Here is a 20,512-nt window from a genome sequence, read left to right as displayed (position 1 = left end):
AACTAAGTCCATAAATAATAATAATTTATCCATAATAATTTAAGACCCCTGAAATTTTGATTTCAGGAAAACCAACTGTTTAAGGGAACATAAAGGCACCTAATTTCAGTCAGAGCACATGGACTAACCTGCATGTGAGGTTTTCCTAGCCATCATTCGGCCCACATTTTAGGAAATTTTATTAGCACAGCTAATGCCAGTTCTGCCTCTCTGACACAAGTCTTAAATCTGGAATTGGATGCTCTTTCTTTCCCAGTTTTGGGCATGTCACACTGCTCTGAATCTTCCCCTTTATAAATAAAGAGCTGAAGTCTGCACATACCCCACCGAGTTGTCAGGAAAATTAATTTCTTAACATTTGCAAATCACTATGGAAATGTTCAGCTTGCTATTTCAATACTGGCCATAAAGTGTAGGAGTATAAAACTGGCAGAACGGCACATCTCTAATCCATCAGTAGATGAAAATAGTCCTCTAGTAATGGCAAGTACCAATTGTTCAAAAGGGGAAAAAAATCACTGAAATTTAACTAATCAAAAAACACTACACAGGTTTAGATTGCTTGGTTGGGTTTGGGGGGGGTTTTTTGTAGGTTTGTTGATGTCATTAAGTGTTTGTTTGTTTTCTAATAACACTAACCTAATATCCTTCTTCTAAACAAGGACTAATGTGCCTCTTCTATCACCAACAGTGCTCTCCAGAGCCCTCAGCACCGAGGCACCAGCACTTACTGAGCTGAGTCCCCCACCGACTGCCTCAGAGCACGGGCTGCAGAGCTCTGCCCTGAAACATGAGATTTAATTACTTTGCTCTCAGCATGAACAACTAAAATTGTTATTGTTCTCCAAATGATCCAGCCCCTCTACAATCCAGTTACAATATTTGACTCTGACCTCCTAACACAGTGAATTCTCCAGTGCTGGCTGAAAGAGTATTTGTGCTAAACCAATCCATAAAAGAAAAGAAAAATAAAGTCATGGCCATGCAAATTAGTGTTATCTGTACTGTAATAATGTTCTGGCTTTCTTAGTTTGTGTTAATATTATGATATTATTTAAATATAATATGGTATGCTATTTAAATATTGAATATGTATTATTGTCTCATTTTTAAAGGTTCTCTATAACATACAACAGAAAAAATGTGCAAAACATTTTGCACACAGCAGGCCAAAATATCTTCCAAAGCCATTATCTTGGTATCTCAGGAGGTAGGTTCTACGCAACCATACATCACACCGGTAAACTCAGCTCACATCACTGAATTTGACAAATTAAGTATCAGTCTTGGCGAGGAAGTGCAGCCATCCACCCCATGCCTTAGGAATGCATAAGCACCTCTGGTACATACTGGAGCTCTTTACTAGGGATAAGAGTATATTAGAGGAAAGCAGATGATCACAGACTGCCACGCTAAGAGGAATGAGCCATTCCTCTACGTGCTGTGGAAAGCACATCAAGCTCTGAAAGCCCATCAAAGTACCCATAGGCAGGGAAAGTGCCCTGCCAAGTAAACTTGTTATTGGTATTTCAGTACAACAAGGCATTAACCATATTTATAACATATTCCAGTACCAGGGATATGAAGACCGCTGGCATGATTGTATGTCCTTCGTATAAAAAGATGACTGTCACACTTGAGTGTGCCTTTCTAACATTTACTGCCTGGGCTAAGAAAAACTACTGATTCTTTTAAGATGGATTCTTCTTAAAGCATACAGTGTCTAGAAAATTAACTTTACCAATAAAATTAGCTTTCTCCCCACTAAGTGAGGGAGCTTGGATTCAATGATAATACAAGTGGTTTCCTACGCTTGCTGTAAGAAACTTCAGTGTTTCATACCCTCTTGTAAGAAAGTTCATGGAGGATGCTTGCTAGTATTTCAGGAGAAGAGTCCAACACATAATCCAAACTATTTTAAAACAGCCAGCACTTCCACCTCTGTGGTTCTGTGCTCAAACTTCAGGTCTATTTTTATTTAAATCAAATATTATTGACTCATGAAAAATTCATGGTCTGATAAATGACTCTTGGACTGAAGTTTACATGTCATTTTTTTTAGGAGGATAATTCTGTGATTCAATTAAGGCAGCAGAGATTTTTAAATTACAGGAATGGAAAAAAAAATCAGCCAAAAAAGAATCAGGATATTTTATAATCCACCTGAATTTGTTACTCTGTGTCATCTGAGCTTAGCTTCAATAGCACATTTTAAACCATTTAAACATAGTACTTCACATTCTTTCTTACAGTGGCATCTAAAGAGCAGTCAGCCTGCATTTCAAGACTGGGTCTTTTATGGACTGATTATAACTGGTTAAACTACATGGGAAAAAATCCTGGACAGAAAGCATCGTACTACATTCACTCCTCCGACACATGACATGCTGTTTGCACCAACTTAAAGAGACAATCAGAAACAGTTTCTTTCAGAATTCTCTGTTAATAACAAGGCAGATTGCCCAGCTTTATTAAAGATAGAAATACTTATTCAGAATAAAAAGGGAGATGGTCTGTTGATAATTCTTCATTAATTCATATTTATCACTTTAGTTTCTCTTTTTAATCAAACATTTAGAAAGTCACCTTAAGTAAGGATGACATTGCAGAGCCTGAGTTCAGAAACCTTAAATATCAAACCAGGAACCATAGCAGCAGATAGCACTATGCATTTGAAAGAAGCAAAAAAAGCAATTTATGGAAGAATCATTTAAAGAGAGCCATTATTATAGTTTTAAAGTTCAAAAAACAGTGCTGAAACTTTATTTGCATTATTTAGAAATGTCAGTACTTCCCACATATATTTCTGATGCTGCAAGAAGCAACACTGAGGCCATTTATTTCAAGCATCAGTAGAAATCATGTGACAGACATTTAACGGAAGTTCTATACTTATTATTTCACTGCACACCATAATGAAGATGGGGATAGACCAGTTACAATAGTATTGCAGAGGAAAAAAAAAAAAAAAAAATTATATTGCGGAGAGATTTTAATGATTAACAAACCTGAATTTGAAAAAACATTTTCTATAGAGACCAAAGGCTCTGGGTTCAATGTTTATTTCTAGTGCTTTATTGTCTAACATAAGTAAATTCCATTTTGCACTGTTCAGGACTCTGCTCAACAGTGTTAAAACCCATAAAGTCTCTGCTCTGGGAAATGGACGGAGTTTTAAATACAGCATTTATATTGACTAAACTATCTCTGCAATAAGGTCCTTCTGGATAGAAAAAAAATTTCAAGTCCAAAATTTGCTATGCCTCCATGGAAATAACCATAGTAACAGTAAGTGTGTATGAAGGTTTTATTAAATAGGACAGAGATGACTTAGAGATGCAAAAAAAATGTATATGGTTATGTAATTAATTTAATTCTGCACTTTTGGGTGTGCAGCAAATAGATTGTACACAGACACAAATATATATATATGAACATGTACATATACACACACACATATATAAGCACATAAAGTAAAAATGATGTACTTTATTTTACTTTGTTTCATTTTGAACCACTACACCAGATTATTCCATATGGATAGCTTGGGAAAAATGTTGCTATTTCAGAAGGATATGTAGGGTGAAGTACTGCATCCCAGGGAGAGAGACACTGCTGGAATAAATTGATCGGGACCCACTAGATCCTGTGATGTATGTCAATCATCATGAAAGCTGGGGATCCATCTGACCAAGTTTATTAACGGTGCAGAGATTCTTGAAGAACTTAGTGGAATTTAACATGCTGTCTATGAGATGTGCCACCTGCCTTCTCCTCATTATTCTAGCACTATGCAACACCAGGCCTTATCCTTCCTACTGTGTATTTCATGATTCAAAATAAACAAAAGTCTGTATAGCATTTCCTATTTGCATATCACAAGCCTTCCCAATATTTGCCCTGAGCATCCAAATTCTGCAAAGGGCTAAGGAAAAAAAAACCCAAAACAAGAAACAAGAATCCAATCCAACAGCAAAAAGGAACGACGACTGAGTTGCATCACTCACTTACGGCTACAGAATATTATGTTGGCAGTTTTTCTGAACCATGTATTAGCAACATTGGAAAATAAGAGCTGAGATCACTCTTAAGGCACAGAAATGCACAAAAGCTCTCAAAACCATAAATAAAATACACCCCTCCAGTAGTAATCTTGTAACACAATGAAGCAGATATTAACTTCTAAGTGAGGAACCCGTGAACGAAGATAAAATTAAAATAATTTAAATAAAGAGAATATATTAGGCTTTTTCCCCTTTCAATGCCTCTGTATTCTTGAACTTCAATTGCTTTCGGTCCCCTGTCTCCTCCCCATTGATTTGGTACAGATCTATAGAGGCATGGTGAGCAGCTGGCCATCTGACATGGCAGTGACAACAGTCACAGCAGTGACAACAGATAAGAGTTCCTTGAATTATCAATAGCCAACACACTTAAATGCCCACTTACAGTTTATCTTAATTAAAAGCATTTTCTCCCTTATATAGTTCATATGCAAGACAAAAATCAGTAGTAATTATATGAGTAGTCTGGAAGACTTATTCCATTAAGATCATTTGGGAAATGACAGATGGTTAATTTCTTTAAGACTTCATATTAACTAGTTTAAACTCTAATTGGCAGGGTTACTTAAAGTCTCAGTGTATGCACACTACTATCAAAGAGCAAATGGTGTAAATTTATCCACGATTACAATGTTTTCCATACACTTATGTCAAAATTTTGAATTTATATTCCCCAATTCAAGTACATCCCAATTAATTTTTCAAGAGATGTTTCTTAATTCAAAGTCAAATGGAATCCATGCTTTAATTACTCATAGAGTTACCATCACACATTTTACCATTAGCCAACACTGAAGTCATTAATCATTAATTAATGACCACCAGCAGCTGTCCTCAGTTCAAAGCTGGGGATATGAAAAGCCAGGTTTCCCTACAACAGTCTATTCACTGCTAATCCTATTACTTGATTGATTTTTACCTTCGCCTACTCTCATATATCCATGCTGCTTTTGGTCCTCATTTTCTAATTCTTTCTTCAGTGCAGCCATAAGTTACAATTTCTGTAGGTCTATCTCCAGAATTTTCCTACCTTTTTCTCTTAATTACATTGGTAATGAATATAGCTTTGGCATGTGCATGTTCTGTTTTCAAAGTCTGTGTAGAGACCATCCTGCTTTCTGAAATACTGTTTCTGTCTGTAATTACTTAGTCCATAGTTGTTCTTCAGGGAGAACAGCTGCCATCATCTCATTCAGGTCGCTATTTCTCTCTTCTATCTATTAGATTATTTACTTACTCTGTATTTGGTGCTAATATGATAAAAAAGGAAAACCAAGAAAACTGTAACGAAACCTTGGGAAGAAAGTCTACTTGGAGTACAGCCAAAATCCAGTGTTCCTTTTCATATCCATTGTGAGAAAGCTCCAGAACTTCTTAACTATACTACTAGGAAGATATAACCAGGAATCTATATTACTGGCAAATATTGATGCGGGATTAAAAGCAGCTGAAAAAAACACTTGATCAAGAGAAGACATTGCCAGGAATAAGCACCCACTCTCCTTGTGTCTGCCTGCAGGGCTAGGAAGGTTTTGGAGAAAGCCCCGAAGTGGCCGTAGCTCTAACCAAACTCAAGACAGGCATGGACTGAGCTGGGCTTTTGAAACTGGTATAATTTGTAAGACAAATCCTGAATCTAATGATGAAATCCATCCCTAAATCACTTCCCATTTCCAACCATGAAGTTCTTTTGTCTCTCAAAGAAACAAAACTTTTAACGCCTGCTGTTCTTTACCAATGTGGATAATGCAAGAAAGATCCTGGGACCTAAAATCCCTATAGAAAAGCTACATCTATATGTGCAAATAAAAATTTCAAAATATAGGACTTTCTAATCCTAATAGACATTAGTTTTTCAAAAATTTATTCTATGATTTTCAGTTTTACATTTTATTTCATAATAGACTTTCATCTAATGAAAACTATTTCACACATCAAAGCCTACAAGAGGTGTAGTTTTTTTCCTACCTTTTTAGTTTGACTTTATGGCTTTGTCATTTGCACATAATCTCTTAATTTTTTGTTATTCCTGTTCTGGGTTTTCCTCCTAGACCAAAGGAATATCTAACTCTTAGCTGCAAGTTCCTTCAAATTGTCCACCAGTAATTCCAAATTTTGTAGCTCTAATAATGGACTTTATAGCTTTAAGCAGGGTATACTCTCCCCTAGAACTCAATTTGAAAAACCTCAGACATGACTTGAATGTTGACCAGTCAACTCTTCCTGTGGTATCTGCACACTAAGAAGCCTGTGCTGAGATCTCCTGGAACACAGGGAAGACAAAGATATTCTTGGTCTCAGCCACAAGGAACAAGTTGATGGGTAAAACAAGACATATTTTTTGCAAAATAGTCACACTCTTCTCATGGAGGCTTTTATTGTAATATTAATCGATGTTACTTCATGTAACATACTGTGAATTTTTACACTTTTCAACCAGTTAGGCAGAGGAAATACATTGAAGAAGATTTAGTATGACAGTTAAAGTTACAAAAGCTTTAATTTATCCCCACTTTCCTTCATGTCTGCCATTTTCTATATTCCTTCTTGAATAGAAAAGTTTAAGGGATGGATTTTTCTAAAGCACTTAGCATAGGCCTAACTATTTCCCCAAAAGGAAAAATCTGTAACACACTGATTTCAGTGGCAAGACTGTAATGCAAATGCAAAATTATTTTGAAAATCCCACCTTAAGAGATTTCAGTCTAGACATAAGGTCTGTGACCTTGTCGCCCACTTCTTTCTTGCTTTAATTCAAGCTGATCTCTGAATATCTTGTCTCTTTTAACACTGACATTTAAAAATAGGGTTTCTATCTTTCATAAGGTATTTCATCATGTAGGCTTTCTCCATAAATTCATCTTATTATTTTTTTTTATCCAGCCAGATGCATTATTTGCTCCTGGGTAAATCTTTTTAAATTCCAAGTTGTATTGTACACAAAACCTCCCAGGCACTTATGATAAACCGATGCTTTCAAAATCTTCTATTATGTTGTCAAAAGTGACAATGATAGCAAATTCTACACCTATAGTGATGCTCCCTATGTTATTGCTAGTAGAATAGCCAGACTAGAGCTGTAAACATGCTATTCCAATTTCCTCAGGCAACTGAAAAATGTTTCTTTTACTTCTCCTAATTCCAATCCTTTTAATTTGCTATTTCCTAACTAAAATGCTCCATGTTGTAGAAGTGTGACACCAGCAAAAGATACATGTATTGGATATTTGGCCTCCCTCCTACACATATTTCTGTTATACAAAGAAAGCTGAAAAGTGGTTCTCTGACTGCTGCTGAGGCTCCTGACTTTCCACCTGTTCTTGTATTTGTCTGGGGTTTGCCTAGGATAGAGTTAATTTTCTTTCTAGCAGCTGGTGTAGTGCCATGTTTGGGAGTTAGGATGAGAGCAGTGCTGATAGCACCCTGATGTTTTCGTTGTTGCCAACAATCAAGGACTTTTCAGCTTTTCATATTGCCCTGCTAACAAGACAGCGGGCACCCAGGAAGATGGGAGGGGACACTGGTGACCCAAAATGGCCAAAGAGAGTATTCCATGCCAATTACATCATGCTCAGCATAAAGGAAGGCTGGTGGGGGAGGAGTGCACAGCTCCAAGATGAGCAGTTTTGGGGACGATCAGGTTTCGGGACAGCTCTGAGCTCTGAGTTGTGCGGTTTGGTGAGAAACTGCATTTGTGTATCACTGCGTTTGTGTATTTTGCTGTAAAAGACCTATTATTGTTACTTCTCCTTCTCTGCTATCCCAGTAAACTATCCGTATCCCAACCCATGAGGTTTGCTTTTGGATTTCTTACCTTACCCTTCCCACGCCAACCTCCCCCCCATCCTCTTAGAGAGCAACTGGGTGGTACTCAGCTCCCAGCTGGCACAAAACCATGACAATCTCACTAGAAACAAATTACAGACCATCTACATAACCCAAGAGCTCCACACGAACACCTCTGATCAACTACTTTTTTCAGTACAGAGTTAACAGAAGGATGGATACAGAATGGGGCAGATGTCTCAGCAATCAAGTACTGGCCAAAGTGGGTTTGATAAACTATAGATGTACTCAGAGCTGTCTGGAGACAGCTGGTGCCCCTCTTCTTTTTGGGGTAACACTGTGACCAGGATTTGCCAACTCGTTCCAGGGGCTCCTTGGAAAATCACAGTTACAACATACGGCACCACTACTATTATCAAGGACAGTGCTTTTCAGGGGAAGAAAATGAGAGGCACCACAGTGGTAGACAAAATGCCACTGTTGCTCTGATTCTACTGTTGTCTGCAGGAATCTGGAGCAACTTTCCTAACCATAAATGTTAGGAAACAAACGGCTCTTCTGTCGTCTTACGCAGCAGGGAGATTTCTTAATGCATGAGATGGCTCCTCTTATTTCCCTGGCGGTGCTGTGACACAGGCACTTGGATGACTCACTGGATATCAAGTAGGACAGTACTATTTTTGATAAGACAACTGTAGTAAGCATTATGGGAAGAAGAGGCCTTCCTTCAGGGTTGCTCCCCTGATTCTGAAGAGACTTCTCTACTTGAAAATGTAGACAAATATATGCTTCCGTGATGGTAAAGTAGAACAACATTGATGCTCTGCCCTGAGATCAGACTTGATACTGTCTCTAGTGATGCTCCTGATTTTTCCTAGGCTACAACCTCCCTCACAGCTTATGGAGGTGCACTAAAACATCACAGCAAATATATTCTTCACAAAAAACTGCACCTAAGCTGCCTTCCCTGGAAATAAAAGCACTTGAGGACTTGGGAAGAATGGCACAGCCATTTCTCACCACAACACAGTGTCAGGCAAGAGCTAACACCCAGCCTTAGAAGGCAGGATTCTGCAGTTCAGACATAGCCCTTGATGCCAGGAGATAATCTGCAGAGCCGTCTGCACCGCTTCTAACAAAAAGCAGAACAACACAGCAATGGAGATGCAATGAAACTAGATTTCATCTTCCTTTGCCCTCCTCCTACCCCCAGCAATGGTATGAAACTTGACATCGCCCAACTTGTCTTGGAAGTAGATTTTCTAGGCCACACTATGCTTTTGTTTCCACAGTTCAACTGCTAGTGCCAATCAAGCTTACAAATAATTTCTGTACTTAAATATCTAGATACTTATGCGCATTTTATATTGATAATATTTGCATAAACACATCTTAGCAATCTTTACATAGCTGAAAAATTCTGCCATCAAATCTGGTGTCCTATTTAAGAACACCATAAATTGCTCTAAGCAGATCCATGGATGATGTTAAGTCTTCAGTATTGTTCAGGTATCAAATACTCAAAATATGAATCTAGAATCAAACCAAAGAGTTAAGAAAAAATCAACCCTTGACCAGATATTCCATTTTCCTGATGCTACCGTCATCCCAGGATGACTTCATTTTTGTAGCCTTACTTCCTTTATATGTGTTCTCTTTGTAAAAGTTAGGATTTAAGCTGAGATGCTGTGAACATCACCACATTAAGTGAATAAGCACAGGTTTTCAAAGAAGATTGAAATATCTGTTGGGCTACCATCAACCACAATCTCTATTTACATACATTAAAATTATGTAGATAGACGTTAATCTGAATTTAAGACATTTCTACCTTCTGAAGAGCTAGCAACAAGGTAATCAACTCTTACCAAGACCATGCTTACTGCAAATGTATTAAAAACAGAGAAAAATAAGTGAAAGGGATTGCTCTTGGTGGACTCTCAGCTTTCCAGAAATCAGTCTTCTTATCTTGAAAAGAACTGGCCATTTACACCCCCTTTTCAAGACTGTTAAACCTTTATCTTCAGTTTCTTAAATGCACCGTCACTGAAAGATTCTACTACTGTTTTCTAAACCTTGAACATCAAAGTTAACACTGTATGACAGCTGGTATGTTCCAAACTCATCACATTTAGTGGTCTGTAACAGGGTAAATGACACAATTACCTGCTGTAATTACTGTTGCTGACAATATATTTTCCCTGGTGATTGGTCTGTGTGACTCAGCTGCTTATCTTTGCCAGTCCAGTCCAAATCTACATTTCCATGTGACTTGGACATTAACTTAGGAAGTATTTACAAATTAGTTCCAATATCTGCCAGGACAGATATTTGGGATAGTATAAATTCATCTTTTTATTGCATGATTAAACAGTCTACTAGTCTAATGTTATTTTGAATTAGAAAATAAGTATTCACAATGCAATTCTGTTCCCCATTTAAATCAAATGCTCGTTTATGCTATTAATAAATTGGGGTAAATAAAATGCAAATAACTAACTACATTGACATTTTCACAAAATGCTCATTCCCAAAACAAGAGATAAAAAAATTAAGCGATAAAACATCAAGTTACTTAATTTTCATTGCCTTCTTGTGATAATTGATAACAGTGACTTTTGATTTAGAGCGTTGTGAGTTACAGGCTAATCAAGCTAGCTGATTGCAAGAATTTCCCTGGAATACCTTTCACTTTTAAGGTATAAAATATTGTTTATATTTATATATAAATATATTATAAATATACACAACTCTTTTCACCATTTCTCCCAAGAATATATTTAAGATGATGGGAAAAGAGTGCAGCATATCATGGCAGTAGGAAACAGATACTGTCTTTTGAAGATGATCTGGAAGCATGTCTGAAAGAAAGAACACTTCTACAAGAACTCTTAGGTAGAGCAGCCTCCTATACTGTTGCTAAGCTTGTTGACAGAGTTCTTGGGTATCAAGTAAAATACTGAAATTTTCAATGTTTTTTATTATCTGATGGGGAGGGCCTCAATTTTTGCACATCTGGCTACATAAACTGTAAAGGGAACTGTTTTCAAGAAAGTTGATTGCTATTTCTTAAATAATTTCTGTTTTCTAGTTCAGCCCTGAAGGTGCCTCGAAACCACTAGTGTTCTCTTAACAAACAAACAAACAAAAAACCCAGAACAGTCCTGTATATTGAGAATGTCCTCAGGAAAAATATCAAGGATCTTTTATAGACACTGTACTTTCAGAAACACTGCCTTGCAATATGTATCTTCACTAGCAAAAGTCAGATTTCACCCTAGAACCTTAGGATTATTTTGTACAGGAGCATTCTGTTGAAATCAATGCTTCTCTCTGTATCAACTTGACTTTAGAAATTAATAATGATAATTTTGTCAGGCTTCTTTGGAGCATCAGCAGAACAAAACCCCAAGGATGGGTTCCAATATATTTTCTCCATAGGTGGTAATTTTCCCTTCTGTTGGCCCACTCTCTCTGACTGCCATAAAGAGGTCCTGCCAATCATTCTGTCTTCTTTCTTCATTTAGGTCAACTGGCAAACACAGGCAGAACAAATTCTGGAACTGAAATGAGTTTTAGACAGAATTGGAAAGGCAGAAAAAGTGCCAGTTTAGCTTCCACACTATGTGTTCGTGCATGACCAGCCACAGCCTGCCTGCAGAATCAGCAGCACATTTCAGTGTGAATCAGAAGTTACATGCAGAACTAAAAATATAAGCCTTTCTTTGGGATTACGCATAGGAACACAGACACCAGATGAGTCAGTGAAGTGGATAAGCCCAATATGTTTACTTTGTGCACCAACGCATTTCAGGGTAAATTTCAGCATAATTCCATGTGGAAAGAAGGACTAGCAAGGACACAACTGCTGCTGTGGTCGAGGGGTCTGTACCACAGGTAAGGCCTCTACTCAAGCACACAGCTAGAAAAGAGGATTACAACCCAAAAGGCTAAAATTATTTTGGCTGTAGAAGTGAATTTCTAATTTGAAGAAGCAGTTCGATGCAGCAAAGTACATCTGTTTTTGTAAATCAAGACCCATCAGTCCAAAAGACTGACAAAAGTGAGTAATATTGATAAAGATTTATTGCAGAGATAAGCCTAGGAAGAATTTGTCAAAGATGACAAATACTCAATTACAATGACTGACAGTATAAAACATGAATTAAGGAAACTGTCTGCCATTTAGCATGAAACTGGTTAATGTCTTATAAACATTTAATGAAAAAACAAAGGACATGTTTTTCAGGAGCCAATGATTTCTGGACATGCCATGTAGCATGCAGTGGGAATCAAATTATAAAGAATTAAAGTTTCCATGCTCATGGATTGTCTGAACAGAAATAGTCCAGGAATTCATATCTGTTGAAACAGGAAACTTCCATATTCATTTCAGAAAAAAAAAAAAGTTGCTGCTATAATATTAAAAGAAAAGGCTTTCAAAGCCCTGGATGAGATTAAAACATGTTTCCTCTTAGGAATCTTGGCAGACACTTATCTTTCTTACCCTCTGTGTTCTCTTACAACTGTGTTATCTTAAAACTGGAAATACTTTTCAACAGTAGAATGCCAGCAGGCTGATGGACGTTATAACTATATGCTGCCAGCTGTATCTACTACCCTCAAAACCTGGCTAATTTATACCATGGTTACAGCCACCTTGAGTTTACTGTGAATATGTAGAAAAATGCCGACTTCAATATAGTATGACCACATAACCTTAAGTAACTCCACTGTTCTCTTTTTTTATAAATTGTCTTGCTTCATACTGTACCTTCAGTGCCTCACTGACCTTGGCTGGAATCCCTCTGAGGACAGGCTATGCTCTCCCAGCATGGGGCAATCACCAGCTGGCTCAGACATGATAGATGTGAGCTGTCCAACTTCCTTCACTTCTGGCTCACTCAATGAGGCGGCAGCAGATTCCCATCTCCTGAGCCAGAAAGAACTTTACAGCTTCAAAGAAGCTGTCCTCAAGGCTACCTACTGTGTTTCCTGATCTTTGCAGTCTATCTTTCACCGTATGTGATCATCCACAGAAGGATGGGCCAGGAGAGGTCCGGCTGTGAAAGGTTGTCACGTATAATTTCATTAATATTGGCCATCCTCTCACTACCATCATCCTAATTCCTACAGTCCACAACTACCATCCAGTACTGGGATGAACAGATGAAGAAGTCTTGACCAGAAAACTCCATGTAATCTTCAGTCTCTTCTGCTTAAATTGCCTGCTGGCAATTCTGGGAACAATTCAACTCCAGATTAAGGTATCTAAATTCAGGAGTCTACACAATCTGACCTGTCTAACTGCACAGGAGTCCACTGCATAAACACACACAAGGCTTTACAGAAAGACTGTAACAGCAGCTGGAGAGCAAGTAGGACACCCTACACCATCTAAAGAGGCACTAAACCTATAACTGGGCAGCCAGATCTTGCTTCATCTAAGTTTCCTTTCAGTCAGGATAACCTACAGAACACAAGAAGTGTAAAATAGAGACCTAATATGGGATTGAGCTGCCCAACACGATGGAAAGAGGTAACTTGTTATGCTTGAATCTGGCTGTCACTCAAAAGTGCAAGACATACAGAGTAGGTCTTGTGTCGGGTCTGCTAATCTCGTGATGACAACTGCCTACAGCCTGTCAATAGACAACTTGAGTTGGGTCCAGCTGAATCCTCGACCTTGGTTGATTCCAACACGAGCTCAGATGAAGACATCTACATTTTGGTGTCTTAATTGCAAACTGAATTCCACCTCCTGTGTCAACTTCAGTAAAATCCTAACACGAAGAGTCAATGTAATTAGCTATGGAAATGAATAATTCATTCACTGCTCTATGTTTTGTTAGACTGTCTATTTTTACAATATACTCTGTTAATTTTTCTGTACACCTACATATCTAATTTCCAATCATTTTACTGACACAGCACATAACTACATTGCAGAAGCTGTCAAGGGACACTGGGTGCTTGAAAGCTGTAGAGGGGTTCAGAAGACTGATAAATGGGAGGTACATTGAACATCTCTTATACTACTGTGAGATAAATACTAAGCCATGTTAATGTCTGAAAATATTTTAACTTCAGAATTTTTACATGAGTGAAAGATTGATTGCACTCTTTTCTGAGTTACTGTTTCAAACCAAGTATATTCTCAAGGCAATACCTGTAACTCCTTCTATGTATTGAAAACTTCCTCATCACCCCAAGAATGTAAAATGTATTCCTTGTAAAATGAAATAATCAGTTCTGATGTGTGCTTCTGCAGAAAGACAGATTTTAAACAGTATAGAGAAGATGTAGAAATGTAAAATAGTTAAAGACTTGCTTTTGATATCATAGCTTTTACCATACTCTATTCCTAAGGCAAGTCGAAAATCCAGCTCTCTAATTCATTGGGGTGTATATATGTATATATACACCAAATATATATATTCAGTAAAAGAATGATTTCTGTAAAAGAAGTAAGCATCCAGTACTGAAGAGCACACATTCATATCTTTGTCAAGGGAATACATTCTCTATTTGTCAAGTCAAATCATATTCTACCAAAGACACTTTAAAAATGTGTTGGATTTTGATCAGCTGAAAAATCAATCCTGCTGTAATTGTATAGCCAGATGAACAGTTTTGATGAACTGGGTCAGTAACAAAGGAGGAAATGGGATCTAAAAAGTCTCCTCTAAGAAAGCAAAAAAGTCTCATTCCAAGTTAAAACACCTTCTAAACTAAGTTGTCAAAGATAACCCGATTCAATCCAAACAAAGCATAAATGAGTTCCGTTGTATAAGATATAGCAGATACATAAAAATGACTTGTGTTTTTATCTTAGTAATGTGGTCGCTTAGCAACAAGCTCAGTCTGAGTGATCATTCTTTTATTAGCTTTGTGAATTATCTTATAGCCAGAAAGTGGATATAGGAGAGAATTTATCCTGAAAGAGGATTGAGAGCTTCATGTAGGCTGATGTACTATAAAGCAGAATGGAAACTGGGCCAAATAAAGAAAATCAGAATCAAATGAGCTTTTGAGTGCGTACAAGCCGACTTCTAGAGCATTTATTAGTAACAGCAACCCTGACAGTATAGCTGGACACCATCACCTTGGTGGAGTTTGGATTACACGGTGTGGTAATAGATGAGCACAAACGGAACTTCTAATAGAAATGGGGTGGGGGAAATCACCAAAATCAGAGGTGGAAAAGACAGATGGTTCATCACATCATCATAAATCCAGATCTGCATGTTTTCTGTGGCGCTTTGCTGACTAAAACATTCCCTTACTCAAGCCACAGTATGTCACTCCAGTGATGTTACAACAAGCCCCTGTCAGTACGCTTGTTTATTGCTCTGTCCCTCACGCCACACTGTGCAATTATTCTCAGTCTTTATTTAAGCACAGTCAATGAGCTCAGCTGTTGTACAAGCTGCAGAACTTGAGGAAAACTTGACATGTTGCTGATTTCATCAAAATAAATCAAGGGAAACAAACAGGAAGAAATTAGATCCTTTTTTTTTTTGTCATTATATCTCATATTAGTGTATTTCGAAGTAACAAAGCTGGTATGCTATAAGCATATAATTGTTCTGAGGTCATAGACTTTTTTATGACTTCTTGCAGTAGGGAAGGATAAAGGGTGTGCAGTAATGCTGAGTAAAATCACATCTTCTGGCCACGTTTAGTCATTTATTAAAATGCGGCCTCATTTACCAAGGTACGAAGCACTATCAGCTCTTATTATCTTCGAGATGACTTGTGGATGCTCTTATGTGTCAGAAAAATCAGGCCGATTTTACACTGTTAATTACCTGGAGGCAAGCATGCAGCTTTAAACACAGAGGCTGGATGACTTCATTCAACTCTGGATTGCATCAGCCTTAGAGTAGCTTTCCTCCATAGAAATCCACCACTCTTAGAAGAGGTTTGTGCAGGTGCTGAAACATAGCCCACATTCCTCACATGTAAGCTAGATTTTATTCTTCATTTTAAATAAGAAGAAGCATTCCCTTTCAGCTCCCAGAATTCATTTGTGGGAACTGAAATGCACAGTTGGAACAAAAATAACTAGTAATAGGTCATACTGAAAAATACCCACACATTGCAGCTAGCTGGAGTCTATCTCCTACCAACATTTACCAGTCCAAACCCATTTCCTGCCCCATATCAGAGCCCACCAATCAACTTTTCTTGAATATCTGGAAGGAATGTAGTGCAATTCTGGAATTTACCTCACCTGTGCCCTAGGGATTAAATATGGATTTTACCTTCAGCATTTTCACATGCAATTCAACAAAACCTTTTTTCAAGTATCCCTGCATTTAAATGTCACTTCTGCTGCACTGTACAGGAAAAGGAAAAGATTTCTCAGACTGTTGGTGTCCCAAGCAATTGATGGATTTGCAAGTCAAAAATAAACCAGTGAAATCTGCACAGAAGCCCACAGGCAGATGCACTTTCATGAACTCCAGTTTCTAGATGCCAAGAGGAATCCTTCATCCAAAGTGTGTCAGAGTACTATGTTAACAAAAAAAAAAATGTGACAGGGAGTGTATTCCTCCCTCAAAAATAGCTTTATCTTGCAAGAAGCAGAGGGTAACAACTGGGCAGCCAGCAAAAGCCCTGATAATCTGGGGATCTGACTGAGAAACAGTACACAATCTGTGTTATTTCAACAAAATCACAGGTTCCTGTTGCTGGCATTTCAAGTTCTTCCAGATACCAGACTGGTTGTTCCCATAGTGGGGGGATCTGAGTTCAGGGGACAAGGATGGGCTCTGTTAGCATTGCAAAGAAACTCTCTCTCTTCCCTCACAAGCATCCTCAGAAGACTTACATTGTAAGCAATGCATTAATGAAGGAAAAGGAGGCAAGACCCAGCCTTTGGCTATCACCAAAGAAACCAAGATGCATTTATTTCCTGGCTGATTGGATAGTGAAAATTGGGCACTGGCACATACAAAGCAGATTTTTTTTATCAGATGTACAAAACACACTGAGACTTCCAAAGATGGGGAGAGATAAAAGGCTTCTGAAGGTAACTTCAGTGTCTACTGAGGACTATATATACCTTTAACACTTCATGTTCAAAAGCAGTGGAAGAAATTTGCCAGTTCTAAAAGAAAATTGTCTCTCACTCCCTGGAGAAGATCATTAGCCAGTCATCTCCTGACCCAGCACCAGCATGGAGACAGAAGTATTCCAGAGATGTTTCTTTAAAATCCTTTTTCATACACACACACATACACATGCAAACACACACTCAGAACCCCTGTCATTTATATACCAAAATACCAACAGGTATCTTTCTTAAGCAGGGACATCTCCAGTGGTATTAGCTGAAACCCAAGCAGATATGTAGGTTGCTTCTAAGCCCCAGTTTCCTACAAGAACCAGACTAGGTAGAAGGGCTTAGGAAGAACACAACTTTGATTACTATGGGCAAAGCAAACATAAGATAAATCACCATGGTGTGACCTGTCAGAAAACCGATGAGGAAATATTAATGGCTGCATGAAAACAAAAGATAGGGGAGAAAGTAGCAGATGCATGAACACTGAATGGACTGAATGTGATGATCTGTTGTCTATGCATTATAACGAGGTGCATTTGTTTCAATGATATTTGTTTCCCATGATATCTCTAAAGAGCAGAGTAAATGGGTGAGACAAAAAATGAATGTCAAAAACTGCTAGCCACTCACCTGCAGTGGTGCAGGCCTTTCCCCTACATTTTTCCTTTGCTATTGACACCCCTCAAGTAATAATTAATTAGTCTTATTGTTACCATCATTCCTACTTTTTGCACAATCATCATCATTATGTAGCTAAATGTGTGCTTTTTCTCCTTAAATCTTTCCCATATGTCAAGCCAATCTTCCTAGACCCTTAATTATTTTAATGTTGGTCTTGGAATTCCTTCCAATTTGCAACAGATTTGTGATTTAATTTGATTTGAAAAATATGCAGAGCTGCCAGTATTCCAAAGAATGAACATTTCAGGTGTCACTCAACTTACTATCACCACGCTTCTTGGCAATTTATGCAGGAACAATTATGAGGCTTCAGTTTACTGTGAGAAGCTATGGTTAAAAAAAATAAAATGTAATGCTTCTTAATGCATTGACAGCATTTTGGGGAAAAATGTTGTTAGAAAAATCTCTGAGCCTTATAAAGACTTAGATATGCTGGAGCAGAGGTGGGGGGAGGCCTGGCAAGTTCCAGTTGAATATATCCAGTTAAAGACTAGTGAGTCCAACGCATCTTTCATTGTTTTCAGTAGGACTTCCATATGGTCAACTCAAAAAGTCAAAAGCCTGAAGATCAAAGCCATCCATCTATTCCACCCTGTCCTTTTTTTTATCCTGAACAAGTTGCTGTGGTTTTGCCCCAGCCAAGAGCCAGGGGCTCACTCTTTAAGCGGGGAAGGGAGGGGGGAAGGGAGGGAAAAGAAAACCAGAAAAACCAAAACCTTGCATGTTGGGATAAGGATAGTTTACTGGAATGGCAGAGAGATAGATGTATTAGTAATAATAGGACTTTATAGCAAAGTATACGAAACTGGTGATACACAATGCAGTTTCTCACCGAACCTCACAACTCAGGCCATGCAGCTCAGAGCCATCCCGAAACCAAAAACTGTGCCTTCTGGAGCTGAGTGCTCTTCCCTTTTGTAGAAAGGCTGAGGGAGCTGGGACTGTTTAGCTTGGAGGAGACTGAGGGGTGACCTTATTAATGTTCATAAACATGTAAAGGGTGAGAGTCAAGAGGATGAAGCCAGGCTCTTCTCAGTGATGGCCAGCAATAGGATAAGGGGCAACAGGTGCAAACCGGAACATAGGAAGTTCCATGTGAATATAAGGAGAGACTTTTTCCTGTGAGGGTGACGGAGCACTGGAACAGGCTGCCCAGAGAGGCTGTAGAGTCTCCTTCTCTGGAGACATTCAAAACCCGCCTGGATGCATTCCTGTGTGATTTAGTCAAGGTGATCCTGCTCTGGCAGAGGCGTTGGACTAGATGATCTTTTGAGGTCCCTTCTAACTCCTAACGTTCTGTGATTCTGTGATTCCCACCACCACCAGCCCCCCGCCTTTTATGCTGAGCATACTGTAATTGGCATGGAATACCCTGTTTGGCCAGTTTGGGTCACCTGTCCCAGCTGTGTCCCCTCCCAGCTTCCTGCAGGCCCCCGGCCCCCACCACCACCACCTTCTTGTTAGCAGGGCAACATGAACAACTGAAAAGTCCTTGACTGCTTGGCAACAGATAAACACATCAGTGTGTTAACAGCACTGCTCTCATCCTAACTCCCAAACAGTGCTAGAAAAAAATTAACTGTATCCTAGCCAAAACCAGGACAGGAGTACTTCATCCATTCCATATCTATTTAGACCCTGCAACCATGCCTCACTGAAAAGCAAAAAATGTTATAAATGTTCCCATCACAGTCATGTTGTGTTGTATAAAAATTCTTCACAATTTTCTTCAAAAGTCAGAAAATAAACCCAGGAACACAAATGTGATGGCACCAGGTTGTAATGCACAATAATAGCCTCACAGACTTAGAATCTCCACCAATTTGCCAACTCCTTTGGTTTCCAAGTCATTCCTTTCTAAAAGCAAGCAGCAGCAAAAAAGCAGCATGACTTGGCTTATATGAAAATGAAAAGACAAAATTGCCTGGAATGGATTTAGAAAAATTGTTATGAAAAAGAGTTAGGAGGTCTGCATGCATTTAAAATATTGATGTGGGTGCCTAGCTCCACACACGGGAGCGGTCCTACACAGTTCAGCGCAGCTGCGGGGATGGACATGGCTGCTCACACGGCTGGGCCAGGCTTGGAAGAAGTAGGCCACGATTGCAACATGCCTGATATGGTTTTAATAATTCATTAGCGAAGACTTTTTATGTATTTCCTGCCAAAGTACTGTCATTGTAAAAGCTCACTGGTGTCAGGGTACAAAGTTGTAGATCACCCAGTTTCTCTCTCAAAAAAAGATAAAAAATTAAAACGGAGAAACAGGTAAAAGAAGTTTACCAAACCCCACTAAAATATGGCATGTACAAGCATTAATTCAGAGTCTGGTTTAGACACTGACACAGCTCACACTTCATGTATCTGACTTACATTCGATCCCTTACCGCCTTGCCCAGACCACACACTCAGGGACCATCAGCTGATGATGCCATTCTAGGGCAGTCACGGGGAGCCCCAACACCTCCCTCTCCAGTACCACTAACTTCAGAACAGTAAAACTGGCCCCAGGGAGGAATTCTGTGGGAGGGTAGTAAGTGGCCCATGAGATTGCTCAGAAACAAATCACCTGGGACTCAGGAAAGCCATGGCTTCTCCGGGCCACAGCATACATATTCCTCTACCTTAATAAGATTTAAGGAGGATGCACTAAACCTCCCAGGGCTTGCTTTCTTCTGATCCATTTTTGATGGGTTGCTTAGCTAGGTGAGTGGTCCCGAGGCAGGAGACTAAAGACATCTGTTCAGACTAAATGTGATTACCCATCCACTGTGGCTAGTCAAAACCCCTCACTGTTAGAGCCAAGTGTGACAAAGAGAGCTCTCATCTCTCGTTTCTTAACTTCTTCCTTTTCCACTAAAAAAAATTATAAATAAATGGTGCAGGAAAGGATATGAATTGCTCTATA

The 20,512-nt window shown here is 38.7% G+C and overlaps 1 protein-coding gene across 1 annotated transcript in view; it reads right to left on the bottom strand.

The window, feature by feature from the left end:
- Positions 1-20,512, bottom strand: part of NELL2 (neural EGFL like 2) — a gene marked incomplete at both ends in the record, with an annotated part of 153,865 nt that overhangs the window by 45,714 nt on the left and 87,639 nt on the right. The window lies entirely within an intron of this gene.

This window comes from Gallinula chloropus (genome assembly GCF_964237585.1).
Source record: "Gallinula chloropus genome assembly, chromosome: 1".
NCBI classification, from domain to species: Eukaryota; Metazoa; Chordata; class Aves; order Gruiformes; family Rallidae; genus Gallinula; species Gallinula chloropus.
The sequence above is the reverse complement of the archived record's forward strand: the minus strand, read 5'-3'. Positions and strand labels throughout refer to the sequence as shown.